The following is a 19,397-nucleotide window of genomic DNA, read 5'->3' as shown; positions in this document are numbered from 1 at the left end:
GTAAGCTACAAAAAAATATTATAAGTTTTGATGTTTGATGAATTACTTAAAGATTTGCAATGAGTGTTTTGCTTAAAAAAAGTCCTTTTGTCTTATTAAAAGTCAGCGGTAGATTTTTGAAATTCATTAATAAACAACACAAAAAAATTAAGATCGCTGCGTAACTGAGTTCTTTCGTAACCGTAGGGCTTCGTGTTTTAGAAAGGAAATGGGGAGGTTATTGAGATTGGAAATTAGTAAAACCTCCATCGTAGCCACGTAGTTTGTGCTTCATTTCAAATTAAATAAAAAAAAAAGGATGAACTTTTCTTCTTATGTCTGAGGATATATTTTCTACAATCAATAAGGAAATGTAACGTTTCTCCATATTGTGAAGATTTTGAACGTGTAAAGTATAAGTTATTTATTTAAACAGGATCGTACAAGTACTTTTGACAAGTCATATTTAAAGTGAAGATATCGAGAAGAACCGGTAAAAAACTCAAGTATCATTAAAAGTGAAAAGTACCGTAGTCGTCAGGCCTGTGTCTAAAATAAAGTTAGTTCTATTAATAGTTATATAGCATCAATGAAATATTATGTACAATTTGAATGGCGGACAGTTTATTAGCGCAACAGCAAAATGCACTCAGACCCGACTTCAAATAAGCATAACAATATATCGTAAAACAAGGGAATAACCGTACACCCTTCGACCAGTCTTCCACTGAAAATATAGCGCTATATAGCTTTGAATGTGTTGTATAACATATTCAATGTTACGCGAAAATTTCATTAGAATAGTAATCTCCGTGGACATAGACGAACAGATTCAGAATAATTCAATCATAATGCCTATTGTGGACGTAGACCCAAGTCGGATATTAAGTGGCTGTATAGTATTATGAGGATGTAGAAAATAATATTTCTTGTAACCATGATCGCGTCCATTTTAATCACGCGTTGATATGAATAAAAAAACTATATACGACTCTCAGATGGAGAAAGATATATAAATTTAGGTATCTCGTATTCGGCAGTTAAGGAAAACATCGTAGGAACAACTGCATCTGACAGATGAAATTCTAAAACACGTGCATCCAGAAAGCCACACTAGAGCAACGTGGAAAAAGCTCAAGTCATTTCCTTTAAAGGAGACGAGGCGTTAACCCAGCTGTGGGATAGGTATAGGCTGTTACATTTTTATAAACGACTGTGTTCGTCAAATTACATATTTTAATTTGTTTTACGATGTCGACTTTAATCTTTAAAGTTATATGAAGTTTTAAACTAGTTTTTATGTTATCATAAAGCATAATAGCAAACATTTACCGCAAAAATTTAATTGTGTTAAATTTAAATTGAAAAAGTTACGCTATTTCCAATTTTTTATCCCTTTCTCTCATAAGGCATTATAATGGTTTCATTTAATGTTTCATATCACTGTGTTGTCACTGTGATATCGCCCTTAAATATGTCTGGGGGTAGCTTCGATCCGGATCATCGAAATTGAAATATCATTATCGTCGAGTTTCTGAACATTTTCAACTTATACTTACAAAAATGGAAATCTTAAAACGTAGGAGTGCTCGAATAAATTGGAACGGAATATATCATGATACTTTTATAACGTAACTTGACTACCAGTTCATTGTCTAGGTATAGAGCCGCAGGTCCCGAGCTAGTCAATTTATTTTAATATCACCAAGTTGAAGACTGTTTTTGTATGCTAACTTTAAAAGAAAAAATTGAATGAATTAATCCCAATTTTGTTTACCTCAAGGTAAGACATTAGTTCGCTCGCAATCAAAAACACTACTACGAATGCAGACTAAATTAGAAAAATATATAATAATAAATGCATGTAAAGTATTTAGCTGGCTCTTATATATGTACAGATATAATGAAAATATATATTGGGAACCATTTTCTTACATGGCAAGCACTTCGTAAAACTGCTTTGTTTCGTTACGGAAATCTCGTAGCGAGGTGCTGACGTCACGTGTCCAATTACGCATTGCGCCCTCGCATACTTTGCGGGTTTCAAGAGTTTTAAATGCACTTATATCGTACGAGACGTATACGACACGACTCGATGACGAGGAGGGGAAATTGTTAAATTATTATTTTTATTTCCAGTAGCTAATTAGTAAAAATAAACATATATATATTTTTTACTTGGTCTATTTTTTATGTCAATTCAACTTAAAATAATACAGAAAGTAAACTACCGTAAAAAGTTTAGCGTATGTTGAAGGAGTCAAATTTTTATTTTATTTGAAACACAGAAAATAATAATCGTAATAATTAAATTAATTCAACCGTTAGAGTCGTAGTTAATAAAGTTTTAAATATCCAAGCGCCGTCAACAAAGAGTAACTTTTTGAGGTTTTCATAGAAATAAGTTGTACTAAAGTAAAATTGGAATCAAAGCAATTGAGGGTTAACCTACAAACAATAGGCAGATCTTGTTGGATATTTATATATATATATATATATTGTCTAGACAGCCGATGAATCTAGAATATTTTCACAAAATAAATCACAACGATTACGTCACGTCAGATATAAATGTATTCTCCCCCTGAACCTTCAGTCTGGTTTATGTTCGGTCGAAATTTATCGCCAGCAACTTATCTCTTTGGATTTTTCGTCCAGCATTGTTAGAAAATGTTGATATAATTTATTATGTTGGAACGGTTTCGTTATTCAATTCCACCGAGTGAATTTTTTTTATTCATCTATAAGTAGACCGTCAAATGGTCTACCTGAAAGGGTGACCGCTACCCACAGACAATGCGTGCGAAATTTGAACCATTTATTACATAACCAATGCGATCAAACTTGGGAACTGATATGTTATGCCCACTGTGCCTGTAGTTACACTGAGTCACTCACCTTTCAAACCGGAATAAAACAATACACAAATATTGCTGTTTGGCAATGAAATATATGACGACTGGGGGGTTACCTACTCAAACGGGTTCGCATGATATACAAGAGTGAAATATTATTTGAAATAAGATTATATTTATAGGTCATTACACCATTATTATAAAATATTATACTATTTTTGTTATGAAGTTTACGGCCCAGGCACAAGGCACCTCATGATCGAGCCCATGTAGTACAAGTAGTTCAGAGTTCATTAACAAGCTTATGTCTCTTATACGACAGAATCCATAATAATACAGCGTATAGGATACTCCCTGCCGCCTGCCAATCCGACTTACCTCACCCCGCCCGGATTTCAATAGACGCTTCATTTGCTCTAAGCGGAGGGACATAACTGCTCGTTGTATTGTATCTTTATATCTTTCTATATTGGTAGTTGGAACTGGCAAATTGGACACTTGACGGTCAGTGGTCACCACCATCCCATAGACATTGGCGATGTAAAAATATTAACCATTCTTCAAATAGCCAGTGCGCCAACCTTGGGAAGATATTACATATACGTCCATTTTTCATGTAGTTACACTGGCTCATTCGACCCTTCAAACTGGAACCCAATAATATTAAGTTTGTTGTTTGGCGATTAAATATCTGAGTGGATAGTACCTACGCAGTGGGCTTGCACAAAGCCCTACCACCAAGTGAAAGCATTGTTGCATGATCGTGATACTGAAATTCATAAATTATACAATGTTACCAACCTTTAGATTTCTTATTCAGGAACACTAAGCCACCGGATCATGTACTATGCATGTGGCCATTACGAGGTTTTTGTTGATAAGCTTGGTAGAGAGTAGAAGGGTTGTCCTTATAATGCTTACCGTCTACTACCTACTTCCTAATGGGCTATTCCGTAATTTAAATCGGTTCATAAAAGTTCAGAAGTAACAAACTTCATAATTGAATCAATTATAATCTGGAATAAATAATTAACTTTTGAGAATAAATTAATAAAAAGAAATAAAAATATTATTAATAAAAAATAATGTTATATAAATCCGTAAATAATAGAGAGAAATAGAGTGAAGGAGAGAAACAGGCCGCCTGGACGGGTGGGGGGAGCATAGCACTTTCCTTCCTTTCAATACAATCGAATTGATATGTATAATTTGAACTCGGTTTTAAATTACTACATCTTGAATACTTTTATAAACAGCTTTTTTAAATGAAAATTATTTTAGACTCTGACCTCTGACATTGCGGCAAGAAAACATATCACCTTCTAACACATTTTTTTTAATATTTTTTATCAACGTTTATTTTCAACCTTATAGCCGTCACAGAAAGGCGAGATTCCCTAACCAGTTTTTTCTAAATTTAAGGGCATAATTATTTTCAACTATGACGCACGAACTTCAACCATATATATTTCGAGATAGAGTTGTAATTTGTCTGATGCTTTTATGGATAAGTTTAAGTGGGCAGTTCTTGGCAAGGTAGGCTGTTTTGATAAATTCGATCGAGTGCGAACAAAAACCGTAAATGTCGCCGATTAGATCGCAATCAATTGTAAATAATGCTCTAAACGCACGCGACTTCGTTTGTAAAAACATCTTATAGAGAGACGTAATAGTTATATCGTTAGTCTTAGGGAGCCCTTTTTTTTATTTATTGTTATATTTTTGAAATAACCGTCTAAATAAAGGTCGCCTCCAACCATAACACATAAAAGCTATATTACCTAATCATCTTACACCGTCATTGCGCTGAAAACCTCGCGATCTTAAATGTAATTTTAATAACTACGTAGTGCCGGTAATAACGCTGGCTCGCACAATATTCAAACCGGAAAGTAATAAATAATATTACTATATTGTGAGTTCAATATACTAAAAATATCTCAAATATATTTATACAATTATTACTTAGAAATTAATTGTTTTTAACCCTGATTTCAGCAAAGTTTGTTGATTAATTTTATCGAAGACGTCTTGATTAAGATAATAATTATTGCCTTTATTTAACAATCTTATATAATACATACATTTCTTTCTTAAATACTAAATTTTAATATTGGACACCAGTTTCGCCAAGATTGTCTTGCTTCCCACCATACCCTTCCCATAAAGCTTGCCACAGTACGATCTTGTGTCTTTCTTCTCCGAGTAAAACCTGCTATTCTTTTTATGGCGTCTTCCCACTTACGACGTTGTCTTCCTTTATTTCTTTTAAAAGATCGTAATTAGATTATACAAAGATCATATTATGTTAATGGAAGGTAGTCCGTGTTCTTCATTTTAATTTGGACAATGAAACCGATGATGAAGTGAAGTGTACGTAAGAGAGACATAGTCAGGCAAAGTTATTTGGTTGAAGTTCTTATTGGGTACTACTTAATGCCTTTGGCTTCGCCCGTGGGGGGGGGGGACGAATAGAGCAAGTGTTTGATATATTTTTCCAAGATAAAAAGCAATTTACGTCCTATTCCAGATCTGTCTCTGCCACGTTTCAATCAGATCTGTTCAACTGTTCTGGTGGTTAAGTACCAAACATCCAGCCATAGAAACTTTCGCATTTATATTAGTATTAGTAAAATGAAGAGTCAGTGGTTCAACAATATGCGGCCTGGCTAACGGCGAGACGTAAGATCGCGTTTCCTAATATAAGTTCGCTCCACTGGAGGGGATGATACGTATTGGGATTTTCTTGAAAATATACGTTGCTGGTTTATTTATTAAAAAATAGCCTCAGGTGGTTGGTGGCGGTTGAAATTAAAGGCAATTGGGATCAGGGAACCAGCGAAGGGTCTGATGTAATAAAAAGAGTAGTTTATAATGAGTTCTTTGGCGGTTTATCGGTACTCGATAGAGTCTACATTTCGAATTGATACTAACGCGCTATAATTATTATCGTTAATTAGCTTTATATTTAATTTAACACTGTTACATGACACATGATAACATGATTTAAAAATGATTTTGATGAGTCTACTCGAATGAAGAATATTTCGATTTTGATTTTAAATGGACGTCCTCATGGTAAGTGATCACCACAAACCATAGTCATTGGCGCTTTAAGCCTTCCCTTACACCAACATCGCACTACCCACCTTGGTGTTTTATATTATTGCTGTTTGTCTGTAGCATAAATTAAGAACAGATTACCACACAACATATTAAGATCCTATTTCAATGAAGTGAATTTTTGATACACAAGCTATTCAATAGAACAAACAACGTATATTGAACATTATTTATTAAATATGCGTGTATAACGCGTGTCATGGCCTTGCTCGGGTATCGATCCCGCCACTCAGCCGTTATTCCACACGCACGTGCGATTGAATTACAAATGATTTATGGCGACCCCGCCGATGGAATCGTACAAGTAATTACATCAAAACGAATTCATCATGTTAATAACAACGACACGACGTATAGTCTCTGTTTTTTGGAGATATATCAAATTATTGTCACGCTAACTTATAAAAGCCTTCTCCATAAGAAATTCATATACGTGTAAATAATTCTAGTGATTTTTCTAATGGTTCCTAAGGATATTAATCGTAACAATAATATACTAACATCCATTTAGGTTCTTGTGTTTATGTAAGTAATATCCAGAAAACTTGCTCTCGTCACCCGACTTTTACAAAGCTTAGAATTTATTTGGAGGTAAGTAAGGTACCACCCATTCATCACAAATTCTAACGTCAAATAGCAATACTGTTGTGCTCCGGTATATTGAGTGAGCCAGTGTAATTACAGGCACGAGTGAGATAATATCTTAGCTTTAGCTTAGCACATTGGCGATGTAAAGAATGATTAATAACGCTTACTGAGCCAATTTCTACGGGGCAGGGGACCACTTACTATGAGTTGCCTCATTATCTCAACTGAATACCCATTTAAAAAAAAGGTCGTTCAATGAACGTAATCTTCGTTTTGTAGATATTTACGAATAACAATAGATTAAGACTGATCTGTTTATCGCTTGGAACCAATACAATTCGAACGGCTATTCAATATCTCTCTCTAAAACCATTTTGTTAATGGCACGCGTTAGTCGCGGTCCGTTTGGCATCATTTTGCCTTTGAAAATGTGTATATGTTACTGTAAAAGCTCGAACTAAGGTAAATCTTAAAATTGGCTCATTTACATCAGTTATATTTGCATAAGGACTATTAAATATCTACATACTGCGTAGTTTTTTTTTTAGATTGCATATAGAGTGCACACAATTATTATTTTTATTTAGCGTAGGATTAGAAAAGCACTTGAATATAGCATAGGATAGGACCAAATTTCTAATTAAAATAAACTAACTCCAAATTGAATAAGGCAAACTTCAAAAAAATCAAATCGATTCAGATATGAGAGATTCTGAGGTAACAAACAAAAAAAAAACAATACATCCAAATTGATAACCTCCGAATTTTTTAAGTCGGTTTAAAAGATATAGGGTCATGAACAACACTTCTATAGAAAAATGATTATTTCAAAAAAATATGTATAAAATCAAACACTTAATATATCTCGTTCGATACTCGCTACTTCAGCTTTTGTCATAGCACAAGCTTTATGCTTAAAATAAAAACACACTTTCAATTTTAATTTACGAATAAGATAAAAATATATTTTTACAAAGTTGTTACCTATGATGTTTGCAAAACTGTGACTCATATTCCAAATGACTCGACTGGTTGTGATAAAATATTTTTTGTACTAATGAGGTCATGGTGGTTCTTGCAATGATTTAGCGATAGACGTGCCCCTACTGGGCATCGATGGTGCTGTTAACCGATATCAATTTCTTCGACTTTCGAAGTTAAGTTCCAGCACCTCAGCACGTCTCATATTGTGTTATTCAATGATGTCTTAATCGTTCTTTGGTTAAATAATATTTCAAGATGAAATCCCATTCGGAGTCGGGTCGAGAAGATATTAAATTAATTAATAAATCTAATCTTATATTAAATACTATCTAAACGAAAATTTACGAATTTTAATAACATAAAACTGTACTTCTATGTTGTATAGAACTATTTATAAATTTGTTCAAAGAACAAACACTTAAGTGTGCCAATTATTTATTATTCTCTTAAATTGAATACGATTATGTTAATAGGATTTTCATTAAAAATAAGAATTGAATGGAAGAGGAAAAGTCGAAAAACTCAGTATAAACGAGAGTCTAGTTTCCCGCTTTATTTGTCAAATAAAAATAGAATCAGCGAGACGAAAGAGATTTTATTTTTTCAGCTCTCGAAATAAATTAACATAACGAGGATTATGAGATTTTTACGGGAGGTTTAAGTGACGTTGTTTTATACGATTTAAGGCAGTTTTCACATCGAGATGTATCATAAAAATTGCCTTTGATAGTATTACGGAGAATATAGCCTTTTGTGACAACGAGATCGAATAATAAATATCAAATTACTGATATTATATGTTTAAGGATTTTTCACAGGGCGGTATTATCTATACGGCAGCGTAGCCAATTCACTAAGGGTTTCGCAGGTAGGCCAAGACTTAGGGCACGTTTTAAAATAATTTTTAATTATATATTTAAATGATTGCCATCATTGCGTGATTACCTGCGTAATATATAGCTTAAAAAATTATCAAAGGTATATTTTTTTGTTCTGGTAACCGTCACCGTTCAGGCATATCTACAGGAAACTGTCAGCATGAAATACATGTTTATATATTTTATTTATTAATACTATGAAAACATATTTAAGTACTTAATGTTTTCGTAATATTAGTAAGTACAAACAATGACCGCATACACCATATTAAAAAAAAAATCATTTTCGGTCATTAACCCGGTAGCATAAATTGACGAACAAAACCCTTTAAGAGTGGTTTCAACTTCAAAGACATATAACAGTTCAATGAACGATTATCACATGCTTCGCTTGTTATCACCTCAGATATTCGGCTTAAGTTTTGTTTTATTTATAATAACGACTTGTGTCGTAATTTTGTACAAATAGAGTACTTTATAATATTATATTGTTTGACTTTTGTTCGGAATGATTGAATATCCCTCGAAGAAATATTGAAAACACTTTGTTGTCAAACATAAACTCGAACATGTAGGCACACTAAAATATAACAATTTGGTGATATTCGTTAAGGATATATAAATATACATAGAGTAATAGGGTTGAATATATATATATATATATATATATATATATATATATATATATATATATATATATATATATATATATATATATATATATATATATATATATATATATATATGTGTGTGTGTGTGTGTGTGTGTGTAATTTAATTAGCGGAAAGAAATGAACATGGCTGTTCTAATCTTCTGAAATGACGATTCAAAAACGCTTGTAAGAGCCAAATTGAATGTAGATAATTTTGATTGATTCCATTTGTATTCAGCGTACTTTATTATTCTATATAAAATCGTGTATTTGAATAAATCACGGAGTATAATTTTAATATAATTGAAGCGAACAGCTAGTATCATTATAAGTGTAACGAGGATTTTGTTCAGAGAAAGTTTTAGGCTCGAAGTTTTTGAATTAGTATTAAGTACAACGTCCTATTTTCATCCGTTTATAGATCGGATTTCGGTTAATCGAATTTCATTTAGGGTTTGGGCGAGTTACTATCTAGTTTCGATACATTAATTAAAGTAATATAATGTTTAAAACATAAACCATTTAAACAAAAAGTAACATGAAAAGTCAATAGCTTGTGACCGGTTTTGAACCTACAAGCTTCGTAGAAGATCTGTACGTGTATAAGCCAATAGATAATCTCGAAACTAACCTTTAACTTTCGTAATTTTGGCTGGAACCATAATAAGTATGTATAAAAATAATAATAGCAAACATAAAGACATTTAATTAAAAATTTTGATACATCACAGAGGAAGTTTTATCATTCGACTATTTGTAAAATTATCAAGGTCTCGACTAAGACCTAGTTTATGAATGGGATCTAAAATAAACTACCAATAAACCGCTGTTTTAGATATTTAATAACATTGTCCTATTAATGGATCATAAATCTATGTATATATGATGCCATACAAAATCAAAATATACTTTATTCAAGTAGACTGAAGCAGTAAAGTGTAGCTACCCCCGAATGTTTACATGTTTGATTAATATGATTTTAAATTTTCACAGTTATTCAACTACATTATGCCTACACAGATACGTATTTGATTATATTTAGGAATGTTTCACGCAACCGCAGAACTAAATTGATGGACTTCCATTATTGTTCAATCTAAATTAAATTTCAAAGCTCTAATCAATTGAAAAGCGTTCTACGATAAACTCTGTTAAAATTGAAAACTGACAATATTTATTGAGCTGATTCGGTCTGATATTAGCCTGAAGTTGCGGTAAATCGAAAGGATTTGAAGCGGTTGGTAAACTCGCAGGAACTTTATTTCCACACATTATCTGCTTTTTTCAATTTACGTTATAATTGTTAGGTGGCAGTGGCGTGTGCTTAGGTGTGTTAAATTTAAGGTTCGACGATCGAATCTCCTTAATAAAGTCGCAACTTATTTAATTATATTGATAAAATGTACTTTTTTAATTTTTACAATAAATATTTACAAAGTTTAATATTACAATAGAAATATTGGCAATTTCCGTAACATCGATGTGTTTTTATGTTAAAATTGTTAGCAAAAAAATATTCACAATGTTGTTGTTATTTCGAAAAGTCTTACGAATAGCTTTTTCAGTGGAAACCCATCTCGAGATTTTGATGAGCAAACAATACAAAATAAAAAATCAAATAACTTCTTTGTACAAAAAGATTACATTGTTTGGATATATTTAGGGGTGTTCCGGTATATCGATATTCGATTACCTCTAATCGAGCATCCTTTCCGCCCATCATAAAGGTCCACGAGCCAGAAATTATTTCGAACGGATAAACATCGCGCTTTGAACGTACTTGAAGGGGTTGTTACTATTGGTATACATTTTGGAAAAATTGATTTTATATTATTACAAAATATTAATACTAATATTATGTTAATGGCAAAATATATTTGATGGAACAGACGTGTTTTTTTTATATTAATGTATTTACACTATTTACATATTTTTGCAGAATATTTATATATATTATATAATATTCGGTAGGTTATTTTGAAAATCATCAGCATATAGATGATAGTGGGAAAAGACATGCATAGAGAGAGATAATATAGATCAAAATAGAAAAAAAAGTAGAGGCAAGAGTACACCTTGCGGGACGTATTAAGAGGCACGTTGCGTATATGACTACACTGGGTGTCAGATGGCACGACAATGACACGGGACATTACGCTAGAAGATTTAGTGTTGCACGTCATGTTGCGGGCACACAAATTAAACAATTAAAATAGCACTGGTCACCATCGCCAATAGCCCATGCTCTACTCACTTTGGTAGCTAAGATATTCTGCCTCGTGTAGTTGCCCTAGTCATCTTTCAAACCACAACAGTTTTAAGTATTTCTTCTTAACGGTAAAATATCAGAGCGGAGATGCCTCAGTGGTTAGAAGGCGTGCATCTTAACCGATGATTGTAGACTTAAACCCAGGCAAGCACCACTGAATTTTCATGTGCTTAATTTGTGTTTATAATTCATCCCGTGCTCGGCAGTGAAGGAAAATATCGCGAGGAAACTTGCATGTATCTAATTTCAACAAAATTCTGAATGAATTCCCGTGTGTATTCACCAACCCGGATTTGAGCTGCGTGGTGGAATATGCTCTAAACCTTTTTCTCAAAGAGAGAGGAGGCGTTAGCCCAGCAGTGGAAAATTTACAGGCATGTTAATGTATGTATGTGGTAGAATATCTGATGAGTGGGTCTGATCTGCCCCAATATTTTTTATTTAAGTCTATTTAAAATATATTATTTTACTTGTCTCCTTATAAAAGCTGACTTTACAAGAAATTGAGGTTTATCGTAACCGATCAACTAAAAGCGACTAGACCCAAAAGTTAAATGTTAAATTAATCAGATTAAAATCAAATTCAATGAATTCAAATATATGTTCAATGAATGTTACTGATATTCTCTTGATATGGATATTAACTGCCTCATTGGTCTGGTGGCCAGATTTTAAGGCTCTAGATACTGAGGGCCTAAGTTCGATTCCCTGGTCGAGTCTCTAAAGTATTACTGGTTTATTTCTGTTATAGAATTTAAATTGTAAATTCGTATTATACAATATCTACCTAGAAAAGCATGTAAAACGTTTGCTACTTGAACTGCCAGTACTCTTCGACTACTTCGGATTTGATGTCTTATCGGATTACATGAGTTAGGGAATAGAGAGCAGACATTGTTGAATTTGTATTTTATAATTTTCTAGAGCCGATCTCTGTAAACGTTATACTTCTTAAAGTTGTTCAAGAGTACGTATACCTCGGGTAAATAGTTAGGTAAAAACAACTTCGGGAGGGAAGCTAATAGAAGGCTTCAGCTGGGCTGGGAAGTGTTTGGGAAAATACGTCAAGTCTTCACATCGCCAATACACCAGTGCCTGAACGAGTCTTCAACCAGTTCGTCCTACCGGTCATAACCTACGCAGACGACACGTGGAAAAAAATTGCTGTGTGCTCATAGCGAGTGCGAGAATTCTATGGAATTTATTTACGATAAATAGTGTATAGTTTTATTAAATGATCCGATTATTAGCTTCAACTGTCATCATGAATACTTGATCATAATTTTGCATAATCACACATAATAAAACACAATAATCCGCTAATCTCCATAATTAATAATACCTTATCAAATATTTGTGCAACCAATTAGATCATTTGGGAGCATCAAAATCAATCTCATCTATAATTATGTTTATGGAAATATTTTATAATTGAAAATAACCATTATATATATATGGAGAAAATAAATTAAAAAAACACCTGGCAAGTGCTCTTCGAACTCGCGCACTGAGGGCTCCATTCCCCCCAGACAGGTAGACAAACTGATAATGATGTAACAACGAATTTACGGTTTTCGGATCCTTTCCTATACTTGAACTACAATATATTGCTTCTTTGCTTCCCGTCGAAGGTATGGGAAATGCGATATTGCGTAGACTTAGAGATATGATTTTTCAGTTCCTTGGGACCGCAGATCTCAGTATTTGGTATTCGTTTCAACTTTATATACCTCTGCGCTGCTGACAAAAACCGACCTTTTTTCCTCTTTTCTTTTAAACGTACGGAACCCTAAAAATAGAGCTTAGTTAATAATAAATGGGTTTGTAGAGAGGTGGCGAAAAGGCATGATGGCATAAGAGGGCGTCAAGATGTTGGCCGTCTTACCCTCAAAGCGCATAAAATATAATACATATGTTTGGTCTGGCAATCCTCAAAAAAGGCTTTTTTTTAAGTTGAAACAGCAAATATTGGTTATTAAAACGATGTATTAAATAAATACTCATGTATAAAAATTTGACCTACATTATACGACAAATGTATAGGACAAGCTTACAAATAATTAATACATGTACTCACGTCCAGAGCAGTGACATGTCCCAAAAATAATACATGAAGGCTGACGTCCACTGTAGTGACATATCCGACAAAAGGGTACCCCTCAGTTTAAAGCCTGGCGTGTTTCAAACGACACTGTTTCAATAAACTTGCAACTTATATTGACAAGCTTTGTAATAGAAAATAATTAAATATTAACAACAATTTTTAGCAAAGTGCCTTTACTGGTTTATCGCAATAGTAACCGTAAAATCACCAGTTATTTTACACAAAAACATGATGTAACAACATGTCTTATATACTGAACCGATTTTCATAACCGTGCAAGGAATAAACTACAAACGTAACTTACATTAAGAGTTACATGTATGTACAACACCAGTTTGTAAAATAGATAATTGACTGACATTAAAATATCCCACCACTGGCCTTCTCTTCTAAAGGATTAGATCCTCTTCTACTCTATTGTATGGATGTTTGGTTAAAATATGTACATTACACACAGGAATGTGAGAGAATTTCCTCAGACGCATAGAAAATTCCTCACAATGTTTTCCTTCAACGCTGAGCGAAATATATTACAATATCGCTTGCCCGGTACAGACTACGGACTCATCTCGCCTCACATAGAAGGTTGTTCGTATCGTATTAAAAAAAAAAAGATAAACTCAATGAGACTTATATTCAAAGTACCATTTATTGTTACAGATGTCGCGCTCCCATTGTAAACGAGATTTCATGTCGCAAAATGGATGCGTTTAATTTATGGTGAGTCGTAAATTATATTTGATTTCTTCCTGGGGTGTCGAGGGATTTATCTGTTTGTTGATGTTTTTTCTATGGTAATATGTGTGTCTTTAGATTTTGGTATAATTTAGTCATATCAACTGAATGTCGTTCATTTACATGGAAATAAATGGCGTTCGATATTAATATTTGTATTGCCTTCATAACGTCCACGTCACGTCAGTCACGTTATGATTTATACGTTAGAAAGGAAAAACAGATTTCAAGTTTTTAATTTTTTTTTAATAGATAACTTTAATAAGATTTTTTTTTCGTAATTTTTGCATTTTTTAATCTTTGGGTTTATGTTTGACTTTTCTAGAGTTTCTGTATGATAAAAACAAAGTAAATGTATTTCTATTTGAAGTAGGATAACTTCGCCTTAATATATATGTATATATTTATTAAAAAAATATTTCACAAAGTAAGTAGTCATCAGACACACTCAAAAATATATTCGATACATGGACCACAGCCTTCGTGCTTTCCGAGGCATATACTGTAACACAAAGCTGAAAATATTTCAGGCATATCCACGGCTAAACGTGCTCAGAATGAAACAGTTCAAATTTTCTTACTCAGTAAAGATCTTGATAGATAAACGTACAGACCCTCTAAATATACTATGTGATAAAAGCAAAACAATTTTTGCATTCTTAAAAGAAATACCATAATCAGAGACATTCAGCATTTGCTATTTTTAGAGTCCGGAGGACAAGACAGACATGTCTAATTCAGAACAAGCCTCGCAACGGAATGAATATCTCATTTCGTTCCGCATGCGGACGTGTTCTTGAAAAGGTCAAAGTGTTTGCAAGTATAGGACGTACATATAATATATATATGTATAAAGGAGGATTACGTCACAATAGCCTAAAATATTTCTAATCACATTCTAGGTGAGAATATTATTACAATATAATTTTATATAAGTATCTAAATAAAAGTAGTATATAAAACTTTGATCTGTTTTCATAATGGTACTTTTTGAAGTTTTACACAATGGTAAACATTCTTGATATGTACCGATGGTAGATGGTAGGGCAAATAGTGATGGTAGGATTTTGTTTTCTAAAATATTACATTTTTCAAATTTATTCTCACAAAGAGAAACATTACTAGAATTTTCAAACAAATACCGAACGTAGCTCGTACACATTCGTAGCAGCGCTACGGTATGCGTAGACCCACAGTTACAGCTTCTCGTAGTAATCGTTTCTATTTCCATCATTGCATTATCTCTTTACTTTTACTGTAAACTTAATTATATTAATTCTCTTAAGTTGTTTATTTTCTTCAAATATATGTTTGCATCGAATCTTTCAAGACAACAAAAAAAACCGTTAAGTCCACATCATATGGACACGCTACGTACTTGCTTGGCTTGATATTAAAATATATGAGACATCACCCACGCCCGCCATTGTGACGTGGCTCTAAAATATGTATAATATTTCTTGTTCGACCACTGGAAATGCATCGTTATACCGAGAATATGTGGTTATAAATAAAGGATTCCTAATGGCAACGGTTAACATAACATTGTTTCAATTCTATACTATTCTAACCTCACTATGATGTAGCCTATTCGAGTTGTATATATTATTTTAATACCCTGAGTGCCTCTTTGGTCTATCCAGCTTATAAGTGCGCAGATCCTAAGGTTATGGGTTTAACCCTCGAGTCGATCCGATAAATTGTTATCGGGTTTTCTGGTATCATCGTGGTACATAATATAAAACAAAGTCTCTTCCCACTGTCTGTTCCTTCCCTTCTTATATATGCTTAGATCTGTAATAATAAGCAACTGATTTTGATGCGGTTTTTTAATAGATAGAGTGGTTGAAGTCGAAGAAAATACTGATAATTTTAGAGGTTTCTAATGTGATGTCGTAATCTATTTACGACATTACATACATTACATTGTAAACGTTGGCCGAACCCTATGAGATAGATCAAAATAATGTAATACATTATTGTACACCGTAAAAAGGTCTAAAAAAAGTCCACGATGGTATATGTCTATCTCTTAGAGATAGCCCTCAATAAGGATGTATAATTATATGATATATATTAAGTATCAGCATTGCACCCGAGCGAAGCCAGAACCGGCCGCTATTATGTATATATAAAAAAGAAAAAGGGAATTCAAAGATTAATAGTCAATAAGCAACTACGGACGATTCCGCGTCGATAGGTCTTAGTCTCAATGGTTTTCACGTGATAGAGGTACAAAGAAAAAAAACATTATATATATAGATTATACCTATCTATTGATAGCCAGCACCAAAATTTTGTACAAACTTGAATCGAATGATTTCTGAACTGGTTGTAAATTCAATTGCAAGATTTACAAACATACAAATACGTTAAGTTAAATGGAAGCTCGTAATTAAAGTTTCTGAAAGGAAATCTGCATGTAAGTTCGGTTTGTAATATTGTGCTGTTGGCTGAGACGTTGAGGTGAATTTAACTTATCCTTATATTATAATTGCGTAAAAGGGTTTGTATGTCTGTTACGCTTTAACGTCTTAACGTTCTCAACGAATTAATATGAAATGTTTCATACACGTTGTAAGGTATACAGAAAATAATATTGGGTACCTGGGCACTTTGGTACCGACGTCTGGTCAGGATCAGCCCTAGATCCCTAGATCCCTAGCCCCTCAATTTAAACGCAAGTGAAGCCGCTGATAGAAACTAGTCCATATAAGTTTGCTTATATTTTATAAAAAATACATCAATCAAAAATAAAATAAAGCTTTGCTTAGGACCGACGGCCGTCAAGATATTTTTTGTTATAATTTTCCTCCGTGACAAAAATAGGCGCATCAAGATATACGGTCGGATCTTCGTGGGCGGTGGAGCGATTTATCAAATCCTCTGGCTGGCTGCTTCTTTGATTCTTATCTATCTTTATTCGCTAGACATTGTACCTGCCAATCGCTGTATATTTGACGCTTCACCCACAACGTTTTAAACATATTGTTCGTACATTACCTGTTATTTCCTAATTAAAAGCTTCACGTACTGATCATCTCTTGATGAAAAGTATCGTAAGGAATTCTGTCATCATCCCCCAATTAGAGAACCAAAACTGATTGGTTGACTTCCATAATATAGCTTATAATTTGATTTAATAATCAGCGTTCATATTTATTTAGACTGTATATATTATTTTTACTAAATTAATATAAATACTTTAACCTGCGACGGGAACTCTAGTAATATATAACAAATTTTATAGATTTAAACACTAGAAACAATTAACCTCCTTCTATATTTAAGAAAAAGTAAATAAAAAACGTATATGTTCTTAGAAAAGAAAGTAATCAGTATTAGAGCGCTGGAGGATTATGTGATAGTTCCCAAGGGGTTTTGAACGAAGCTGCAGATATGTTTGCTGAAAATTTATATTTGCTTTCGAATCATTCTCTGAGAGGCTGCAGCGCATGAGGTTATTCGAGTGGAATTTGAACATGTAAATATTATTTTTTCTCTTGAAAAAGCTGTTATTATAAAAAAAATGTTTTAATTTTAAATATATATCTACGGTAGTAATTTAAAAAAATGTAAGAAATTAAAAAATATTTCGTACTAGCCTTCGCCCACGTGTGAGGGGAGGAGGACGGAGTGCAGTCGTGCAGTCGTCGTTTAGATATAAAAAAGTAGCCGATGTCCTTGCGATTCAAGTTTCATACCAAATTTCATTAATTTCTAGACTAGTATCTAACCGTAACCTCATTTCTTCTGTGCATTTTTCCCAAAAAAGGACAAACCAATAAGTTTTATTCTATTATAAATAAAAAATCTTGAATTAAATCTCAGAAAATCTTTTAGATTACAAACTTTTAAATTGCACGTCAGTCATATTGTGATGAAATGCGAAACCAATCGCCCGCAAACCACATACCAGAAGTTCAAAGTTAAATCCAAAAATACCCTCGTTTATGCTTGAAAAGAATATTGGCTGGCAACCGCACCCTAAACACCATTTAAACACACCAGCCCCATTGTTTACTCACGGTTTTCGTTCAGCTCAGCGCTAGTTAGAACGTTTTGTTCTCTCCCCACGAAAGATTTATGTACAAATTGATGGGTGGAGTTGGAACGGGGAAAGCCCGTCTTTAATATAATCTATAATTTAATATGAGAACTAGCCTTGAAACATTGTTTTTTTTTTTTAAATTATCCTATAGCAAAGGTAGAAACTTTCAACAAGGACATCACTATACTATCGTATATTGCTAGATGTCACCTGCGTATTCGCTTACATTTTAGGGGTTAGTCGGTGGTGGACATGTATGTATGTTTGTATATCAAAATAGGATCCTCGGGGTTCAGGCTTCCTTCATATGAAATTTAATCGAATTTACAGATAAATAAATAACCGTAAGTGCATAACTGAATTCGAACCTACGATCCTGTAAATTGATATCAAAGCTTATCGTTGGTAGCGTAAACTTAATATCCGTTGCAACATGTACGTGCTGTATGGTATCGATTACTTCATTACAGCGTTCGCAGTGTCGTCGTAATACGTCAAACTAGTATGTTTTCATTGAATGCTCTGTCCTAGATTTGGGTGTATTAACAAGATGGTATTGGTTATTCGAGTTTCGTCGCTATATAATAAGCCAATCGTGTTTAAATATTTACTATCTAGTAAATGGTTATATATTTAATTATTTATTTTGTATAGAATATTTGTGAAAACGGCTATTTTATTCCTCTGAATAAAGTTGACTAAAAGGCGAGTACTAATATAATAGAGGAGGGCGAAGTAACGAGTCGACAAGCTAAACGTATCGATTGCAGAATTAGCATTCAAAGATCGCCCCGCGCGTAACCCGCGATGATAGCCGGCGGGGCGCGAATAAATGATTCTATATCTCCGCTTATATGCACTCCTAGTACTTGTACATTTATTTAGTATCTTTAAAGATATAATCTTCTGTACGCGTGTGTGTATGTGTCATTAAACGGATTTTTTTTGTTTTTTTGGACTGGGAATGATAGGTGGATCGGAATCCAGGTTATATTTAACAAAAAAAATAGAACGGAGTCGGCACGAGCCTCTTGTTTAGTAGACTTAATAGTAAGGCTTTGTGCAAGCCCATCTTCGTAGGTACCCACTCATAACATAGTTTAAAAATAAGATTACTTTTGTTATAACAAGAAAGTAAAGAAAAAAAAGACTAAGACCTGATTATAAAAGTGCCAATGC

At 33.3% G+C, this 19,397-nt stretch overlaps 1 protein-coding gene across 2 annotated transcripts in view; it reads left to right on the top strand.

Moving 5' to 3' along the window:
• Positions 1–19,397, top strand: part of LOC125069789 (stress-activated protein kinase JNK) — a 104,010-nt gene that overhangs the window by 66,326 nt on the left and 18,287 nt on the right. For both annotated transcript variants that reach the window (XM_047679363.1, XM_047679364.1), the window contains exon 4: positions 14,093–14,152. The gene's annotated coding sequence lies outside the window, so the exon portion shown is untranslated. The remainder of the gene's footprint in view (positions 1–14,092; positions 14,153–19,397) is intronic.

Source organism: Vanessa atalanta, chromosome 16, assembly GCF_905147765.1.
Source record: "Vanessa atalanta chromosome 16, ilVanAtal1.2, whole genome shotgun sequence".
In the NCBI taxonomy this organism is placed as follows: domain Eukaryota; kingdom Metazoa; phylum Arthropoda; class Insecta; order Lepidoptera; family Nymphalidae; genus Vanessa; species Vanessa atalanta.
This window is presented reverse-complemented; position numbering and strand designations above follow the sequence as displayed.